This window comes from Acartia tonsa, chromosome 8, assembly GCF_053477335.1.
Source record: "Acartia tonsa isolate MP-2025a chromosome 8, ASM5347733v1, whole genome shotgun sequence".
Lineage (NCBI taxonomy): Eukaryota > Metazoa > Arthropoda > Copepoda > Calanoida > Acartiidae > Acartia > Acartia tonsa.
In genome coordinates this window covers 50,416,564-50,426,138 of record NC_137267.1, presented here as the reverse complement: position 1 = coordinate 50,426,138, position 9,575 = coordinate 50,416,564, and the positions used below count along the sequence as shown (strand labels likewise).

The following is a 9,575-nucleotide window of genomic DNA, read 5'->3' as shown; positions in this document are numbered from 1 at the left end:
GAAAAGTAGAAAATGTTTTTTTTCATGAAATAAAAGAAATATATTTTTTTCATTAAATAAAAAAAATATATTTTGTATCATGTATATCAAAATATTGTAGATCCTAAATAAATTTAGCTAAGTAATTTACCACATCGTATTATAGACATCTTTCCGTGGATAATAAGTGAAAACAAGGTTCCAAATGCCTGAGCTAACAAAACTGGTACTAATATTATGATATTTACTTACTACTCATTTAAAATTTCTGTAATATTAATAGTAATAGAGTAGCCCCGCTACTCTAAATTATTTTGTTTTATACCAACTAAGAACTAACGGCAAATTTTCAGATATTTAAATTAATTTTTTTTTTAAAGAATTAATTAATGATTATTAAAATCTCAAAAGCTTTTTTTCTAAGTTTGTTTCAAAAATTAATTTAAATACTATGAAGAAAAAAAATACTTTATCGATGTACTTAATAGCTTAATGTACTTTTCTTCAATTTATACATGGAAACGTTTTATGGGGGCGTTGTTCAAAAAAGTGGTTTAAAAACCACCAATAATTAAAATTTAAACAAAAATAAAAATCTGTATATTAATGTATTTTATATACATAGATATATTTAAATCTTTTATTACAAGCCACTTTAGATAAAGTATCAATTAATTCACATGCGTCGCATGTGTTTGAATGTATTCGCATCAATGTAAATTATGTTTGCAGGGATAAATGGAGTTGAAATATGGATCTTGAAATTGTTGGCGAATTTTATCTATAATTTAGATGTCTGTCAACCCTTAACGGTCGGTGGTGGGGGCGTTTTTTTTCTATCCTGTTTTTTCTATCTCATTTTCCATTTTTTCCATCCTGTTTTTTCTATCTCATTTTCTGTGTGTGAAAGATAAAGAGCCCAAACTGCTTGACTTCTTAAGTATGGGTATGACACATAACTGAGAGTTGGAATTTTTTGAATATCTCCATCCTGGAGGGCACAGGATGCCAGCAAACCTGGCAGGGTCATCCAGGTAAAGAGCAAAAATATGTTTTTGACTAAAGCATTTTATCATGCCAAAATACTAAAAAATCCTCTAGTAGTACATCCTTATATAAAATACAGGTGTTCAAGTCACTTTCAGGTTCAAGGTATGATCCTGCAGGTCCTGATCCTCCAGGTCTCCAGAAATCTTTAAAAGGCTCATGTGGCCGCAATTTTTGACTTAGAGACTTCAAATTTTAAACTTAAAATTTTCTTACATGTCTACATTACATATTAAAATTTCATGAAGATCCGCCGCCGTTTTCCCGCCGACCGCCGACTGCGGCGGCTTGCAGCTGCCAAGTACAGCTGCGGCCGCAGAAAGGACCCAGGAAATCTCCTGCATAAAAGAATATATATCCCTAGAGGCAAAAATATGCAAAGGAGTGTTCATACAAGTTTGTGAAATTTTATATGGAGACCTCATAAATGCTATTACTTTTTTTAAAAAAATAATTCTTATGTGTTTTTTTTATAAAAAAAATTTAATCGGCGAATTTTGGCAATAACCCGCTTACAGAAAAACGTTTTCATCGTGTTTTGGAAAAAAACCTCTTTGAAATATTAATTAATTATTTAAATGTCGTCTTTGTGTTTAGAAATCTGTTGTGTCATGTTATAATTATTTGTTGTCTGCTAAAAATCATAAACAATGAAAATTGAATATGTCACGTTTTTCCTAGCAGTCTAATTAAAACAAAATCATTTAAATTCTGGCTAGTTAATACCTAGTTACTTATTACATTTTTAATTGAATAAGTTATGATACGTTTTTTAAACATACATGATGATTAGTTAATTTTCACAATTTCATTTTTCTGTACCTAAGGAGATTACTTTAATTTTGATGAACCCTTTATTTAATCATTTTACTTTAATTATTAACTAGCGGCTACGGCCCTAAGGGCTTATATGGGTATTTTCAGTAGTGTTGGTTGAATTTGATCCCCTATCTCCTCTCTATTTTTTTTAGTTTTAACAGTAAAATAAAAAATCCCACTAAAAATATATGTCTGGGGGGGAAGGGGTGGGAGTTAGTTTTAAACCTTCCCAGGACCTATAAGACGCTACATTGGAATGAAGTACCATACCGGTTCAGTGGTTAGTGAGATCCTTCGTAACATCCACACACATTTTCAACATTTTTGGTTAAAAAACGGGTTTTAATCTTATGATTGTACATATCTATATTCGTAGAAAACTGTATAATACAATGCTAGACATAGTTTTTTTTTGTATGGATGAGAACCGGTTCCTATCCACCGGATTCGAATGAATGCGAGAAATAGTTTTACCAACTATTGTCACCTTTTAAAAAAGACTTTCATTGACCCTAAGATATTTTCTTTGGCATGAAATTTTACTATCTACTTTTTAATGCATCTTCGCGCGCTACTTAGCTACATTTAAAACACAATATATTTTACCTCGTGCCTCATTAACTATAAAAAATATTTCAGAAAATAAAATGTGCATTATTTAATGATAAGCCTTCTTGTGAAATTTCGTTAATTTAAAGATAGTTACAAGTAAGTATCATTATTTTTTTTATACCTTTCTGAAAATAGGCATATAATTTTCACCTACTCTATCAACTAAAATTTTGTTGGGCTTTCTGGTCCAATGTATGTCCCTTGATAGCCAAATAGTTTGTAAGTCATTCTACATTATCTAAAACTAGAAGTATGGTTTGTTTAGCTTTAAAATTGTCTAACCGAGCTTAAGCAATCTAGAATACTACGAACATCCATATATATACGTACGTACATCTCTCCGTCCATCTGAAGATATGCGGCATAATACATAGAAAAAAAGATTCACAAATTGACTAACAAACGAACATTGACTATTAATGCCTACTTTTTGCCTGTTTGGCCAAGGAATCGTGGTATAAACAATTATGTGAAAAAAGGGCAAGGCCTTTCAAAGGGGGGGGGGGCGAAAGTGACACTTTTTGAAACCAAAACTTTCAAAAAGTGTCACTTTCGCCCCCCCCCCCCCCCTTTGAAAGGCCTTGCCCTTTTTTCACCTAAAGAAATACTCTCCTGGCGAAACCCTGTGCACACAACTGTTTGAAACTTAATATTTTAGCTTGATAGAGCATCAATTACTAACCCTAGCTTTTGAAATCACCCGTCCCATAGAGAAGATAATTAATTTTCCTAAAATATCAATTGTAAAAATAACCATGGATTATAAATGGATAAAACAATGGACTATAAATTAATATGCATCCCCAAAATGATTATGAACAAAATTACCCTATCTGTAGATTACTACTGATTTGAAACCACAATAAATATTTAGTGTAAGTATAGTAAAGTTTTAAAGTAATGAATAAGTTAAGTTTGGGTACTGGTGGAGTCCTATGTCCCCTCCCTCCTTGAAGAAATAAGCATGTTTTCTTTATCGACAAAAAACTAAATGCCTACCTATATAAAAAATTTAGGTAATAACCTCTAACAAAAATAAACTTAGCCTTTATATTTCAGAATGAGGTGGAATGGAGGCAGCAACAATCTACGTAATGTCCTGGGTTACCACCAAAAAAAGGTACCTTTTTTATTTTCCTTAAAGATGATTACATTAATTTTCGGTTAGGTTTTATTGATTTTAAGTTTATTTGGGGGGGGGGGGGGTATGATACTTGACGTATATTTATTAGAAGGATCAAGCTACTCTTTAGCTAGTGTCATTTATGTATATCTCTTAAAAACAGACGGGATATGTAAGATATACTTACGTCTTACAAGTACACTAAATTTTGCCACTGACTGTTCTATGTCACTACGTTCGTCTATCAGAGACAGTTGCAACAAATTTTTGGTTAGTTTTTAATTAATTTTGAGGTTATTTTAAAGGGCGAGGGTGCTGTATATTATAATTGAATTTGTTTAGTCTGCTTTTACACGAAAGGACAGTAGGCATTTTTTTCACAAAGGCATGACTTTTCATGAAAACTATTTAGTTTTTATTCATGGAACTACTACTTTCTTAAAAACTGAAATCTAATACCTACTTAACTAAAAAAAATTGTTTTCTAATTTTCAAGAGAATGGTATTTTTTTGTGCCGATTGCTGTAAACATAATTTGCAGGCACCTGTGATCATTAATTACACGGCTGCTGTACATGAAAAGATACTTATATCTTATTTAAGGGTTCAGATTGCTTTTTTTCCTTGGTTTGTTTCTGTTGGACTAGAAACTTTGCATATGACTGGTCTGTGGACATCATCATCGCTCCTTAGAGGTAAGCCAGGGTCATATTTTTTTAGAGGGGTGGGGGGGGGGGGGGGAAATAATACCCTTTTCTGAACAGATATTTGGATGAAAAATCAAATAAGTGGGTACATTATTTCCATAACTAAACTCCAAAGAAATCATTGTTTTGGAACATTTTTTTCAAACATATCATCAAATACAATTTATCCAATAACTACCTAAACTCAAGAAAATATAAAAAATACTTGATACATCTCTTCAAAAATCAAAATTGTAAGTAAGCTTTATTCAAGTATAGGGCTGATTTTAAATAAATTTGTTATTCTCCTAACTGAAAAGATTTTTAAGATATCAGTTTGACAACTCCCCTACGCCCCTCCCCCCCCCCCCCCTCCCATAGAAGAGAAAAATTCATTTCTAAAAATTTACAACAACACGTAAATTTAGCTCGTCATTATTTTAAGTTTTAAAATTGTAGAACGGGTCTTTTGATTGATTAGATAAAATTAAATAAATACCTATGGTTTTAATTTATATGATCGTTTTCAATATTAGTCGTGAAATTAAATTATTTGGAGTTTGTAGGTTTACAATAATATTTTTTTCAGGTTGAATGAAGTTCATTTGTGGAGAGATTGTGCCTGTGGTGGAATTTGGGGACAGAACTACGAATGTTTACATTATTGTGAAGCAATTATCAATACAAATTGCATCATTTTTATTACAGGTATTTTATCAAAATTTTCTGAAATCTAAACCTATCTAACTTTCATTTTTAGATGTCATGTTTTTTTATTTGAATAAGTAAATATTAAATTAAATTAATCGAATTCTTAATTTAACTTTCTAGTGGCTCTGACCTAATTGTAAATTAGGGGAATGAAAATATACTTCAGCTAGGTACTTAAAAAATGTATTGAAACTGGCCTAAAACCATCCTTTACTCATGAAGGAGATTGCGATCTTAATAAACAAATTTCTTATTATTACAGGATAATGTTTTAAAATTTTTACAATCTTATGTTCAATATTTGAACGCCGGATCTACTAGTTAATATTTATATTAGGGATGGCAATCCGGATCCGGAATCCGCCCAATTTTTGGCCAATTTTGGAATCCGAATCCGGAATCCGTTTTTAATAGTGGAGTCCGGATTCTTAATTGGCAGGCTAAAATTAGTGTCTTGAGTTTTTTCTTTCAACTCCTCCTCTTTGAAGGCAAAAATTTTCATCAATATATATAATATATTTAAAAATCTGGTTCGATTTTCGGAAGTGAATTTTAGAGAACACCAAGAACATTGATTTTTAGGACATATGTAGCACTAAATTTTTAAATTTTTAAAAAAATCCTTTTAAAATATTGCTAGAATCCGGAATCTGAATCCGGAATCCGCCAAAATTAAGAATCCGGAATCCGCAAGAATCCGCCACTTTTTTTTGATGGATTCTTTAAGAATCCGGCTCAAAAATTCGACGGATTGCCATCACTAATTTATATACCTATTAAAGTTAATCTTTTTGTTAAGGAGTTTTGATATCAGAGGAGGACAGGATTGTTAATTCCATCCCAGTTGACGAGATTCCCAAGGAGTATTCTGTTGACAAGCTACGTTGACATCCTTAGCTACATAGAAAAACAAAATAATACCCTTTTTTTCACTTACATTTTATATTATTTTCATTAATGTTTTAATTGTTGTGTTAAATTAATAAAATTAAGTCTGATTTTTTTATTACTTTTATTATTGGTAAATTGTAATAATATTCCAACATCAATCGTGTTTTTAAAAGCTTAGTTTCTTGTACCAATTACCTATAGTGTTTGATAGTACTAATTGATGATCATAAATATAACTGTACGGACTGACAAACATAATATTAAAAATTTGAAGAATGCAAGGTACTAGGTATTATAGCGTGTTGACGGATTTGAATTTTTTCCTAAACCGCGTTATAACATGTCAAAGTTTATCCACTGCTGCAATCAATTGGTTAGCTGCCTCTAAATTAAGTAGTATAAAAAAGCTACAGGACCTATATTTTTTTAAAATTCGTCTCTTAAGGTTAAACACCTGCCATAATACGGGTATTTTTTCTCCAGATATTAAGTACTACCGGCCGCCAGAAAGGGAGGGGACACTGGGATGTTTATCACGCTAGTCCCCAAAGTCTTACAATAAAGTTTTCTTATTCGTTGGCTTAACAACTTTAATTGATTTTAATTTTAATTGGTTGTATTAATAAGTTGTGTGTCCAAACGTTTCAACCACTAATTTTAATCTCAGAAGGGATAATTTTGTGTATTATCAATGGGGATTTACATCAAATTATTGACCATTGTCTTATCCCTTTAGATCTCTGAGCGGCCTCACACAAAGTATTGATAACGTTTTCTTATTCGTTGGTTAAACAACTTTGAGGACTTTAATTGGTTGTATTATGAAGTTGTGTGTCTAAACGTTTCAACCAATAATTTTGTTCTACAGAAGGGGTAATTTTTATGTTTTATCAATGGGGATATGCATCAATTTCTTGGCCATTGTCTTATCCCTTTAGATCCCTGAGCGGCCTCACACAAAGTAATTACGTTTTCTTATTCGTTTCTTATACGTTTCAACCACTAATTTTATTCTACAGAAGGGACAATTTTGTGTTATCAGTGGGGATATACATCAATTTAATGGCCATTGTCTTATCTCTTTAGATCCCTGAGCGGCCGCACACAAAGTATTGATAAAGTTTTCCTATTCCTTGGCTTAACAACTTTGGGGACTTTAATTGGTTGTATTATGAAGTTGTGTGTCTAAACGTTTCAACCAATAATTTTGATCTACAGAAGGGATAATTTTTATGTTTTATCAATGGGGATTTACATCAAATTATTGGCCATTGTCTTATCCCTTTAGATCTCTGGGGACTTTAATTGGTTTGTTAAGATTGGACACCTGCCATATTACGTTTTTTTCTCTCCAGATATAAAGTACTAGCGGCCGCCAGTAAGGGAGGGGACATTGGGCTGTTTATTACACTAGTCCCCAAAGTCTTACAATAACGTTTTCTTATTCGTTGGCTTAATTTATTAATCATTGTCTTATCCCTTTAGATCCCAGGGCAGCCGCACACAAAGCATTTATATGGTATAGCCTAAAACCATGCAAATAAAGTAGTAAGATTTGCCTGTTAATTTTCCCTTCAATTGTAATATCATTGCACGCAGAGCGAGATGGGGACAACGGTCTGTTTATTACACTAGTCCCCAAAGTTTTATAGTGTTTTCTTATTCGTTGGCTATTTTATCTACAGAAAGGGTAATTTTATGAAAAGTCATTGGTGATGTACATCAATTTATTAGCCATTGTCTTATCCCTTAAGATCCCTGAATTGCATCTCTTGCTATGCTGTCTGTAGTTATGGTGCAGTTTGGTACAAAAAAAAGTTAAATATAAATAAAAAACAAATGCAGATTATTTGGCAGAGGATTTTTTATATTTTGTATTAATAATACATACAGAAATATTATAATTTATAACATTCTTAAAAGGAATCAAATAAGACTAGAATATATTAGGTATTCATATTTTCTAAAAGCAATTTTTTCTTTGATAAAACTTGTATGGTTGGTAATTAAAATTTTTAATTTACAATGTTCATTTTTTGGTGGGTTTCACTAAAATAGCATGATTCGCCATCATTTTAAATTTTAACTGTGATTTGTAAAGTATTTAGCACTGTTTTTTATGTAATTAAATCCCGAAATTAGCTTCTTTTTCACTAAATTATTAGAATTTTGTTCACTAAGTTTTTGGTAAACAATGTTAAAAATTTCAATTTATAATTTCAAATGTTGTCTTTCTCATTATATTAAACTTCTTGCTGAAAAGTATCTGAAATTACTTTAAAAATTAAAATTTGGTTAAACATTCAAATATACATAAAAATGGTATAATAGTTATTTCTCGTATCGTATTATAAACGGCTTTCCGCGGATATACAATGTACACGGCACCACGGTGCTAAAAAAAAACTAGTTTTAATCTTATGATTGTACATTTCTATATTCGTAGAAAACTGGATACGATGCTAGACATAGTTTTTTCGTATGGATTAGAACCGGTTCCTATCCACCGGATTCGAATGAATACGAGAAAAAATGTTCGTCTTCGTCTCTTATTAGTAGCGAAGCTACTCTATAATTCACTTTGTCCGTCAGTCAGTCCGTCAGTCAGTCCGTCAGTCAGTCCGTCAGTCCGTAACGCTATGGGGGAAATGGGATTTACTCAGCTCCTATAAAAGATAGAATGCTGAAATTTTTTGACAACATTCTCATTATTAAGGAGCACAATTGACTATAAAACATCGTTTGCGGTCGGACCGATTTTTAGCAGGTTTTAGGCTATTTTTATATTTTTCACATTTTTCTCCATATCTTCAGTGTTTATGGTCCGATTTTCAAAATTTTTTCAGTTACAGATATCAAAATTAAATTTCCTGTCGTTTAAAGAAACAATCATGAAGGCCAGACTGCCTTTTTAGCAGGTTTTAGGCTATTTTTATATTTTTCACATTTTTCTCCGTATCTTCAGTGTATGGTCCGATTTTCAAAATTTTTTCAGTTATAGATATCAAAATTAAATTTCCCGTCTTCTAAAGAAGACAACCATGACGGCCAGACTGCCTTTTCAGCAGGTTTTAGGCTGTTTTGTTTTATATTTCTAACATTTTTCTCCATATCTTCAGTGTTTATAGTCCGATTTTCAAAATTTTTTCAGTTGTAGATATCAAAATTAAATTTCCCATCTTTAAAGGAAATAACCATGACGGCCAGACTGCCATTTTGGCAGGTTTTAGGCTATTTATAAATATATCTAACACTTTTTTCCATATCTTCAGTGTATATGGTCCGATTTTCCAAATTTTTAAAGTTTTTAAGGATTTAAAAATTATATTTTTTGTCGTTTCAAGAAAACAACCATGGCGGCCAGACTGCCTTTTATCAGGTTTTTGGCTATTTTTATATGTTTTACATATTTCCCAAGATCTTTGTTTATTTTGATCCAATTATCAAACTTTTATTGGATATCAGTATCAAAATAATTTTTCCCATTGTTATGAGCATCTTTAATATAATTTACTTTGACCATCCTCATCATACAAAATAAAACAAGGTTTCATATTTATCTTATCCAATAAATCTATTCTTGATTTTAGTAAAAACCTTTTAAATCTACCTGTACGTATTCCCATCTACGATTTTTTTTTGCTTCGCTACTTATGGATGTTGTCATCCTTGTTTTTATTTACATTTCGTATTGTCTGCTTATTTTT

General features: G+C 31.4%; 1 long non-coding RNA gene across 2 annotated transcripts; it reads left to right on the top strand.

The window, feature by feature from the left end:
* The first annotated feature begins 2,095 nt into the window (after positions 1-2,095).
* Positions 2,096-5,981, top strand: LOC145325692 (uncharacterized). Of its 2 annotated transcripts, XR_013881548.1 has the most exons (5): positions 2,140-2,553; positions 3,517-3,577; positions 4,184-4,275; positions 4,856-4,974; positions 5,777-5,981. It is a non-coding gene; the product is annotated as an uncharacterized LOC145325692 (long non-coding RNA). The 2 variants fall into 2 exon arrangements; XR_013881547.1 differs by lacking the exon at positions 4,856-4,974 and having other exon boundaries at positions 2,096-2,553.
* Positions 5,982-9,575: the final 3,594 nt, after the last annotated feature.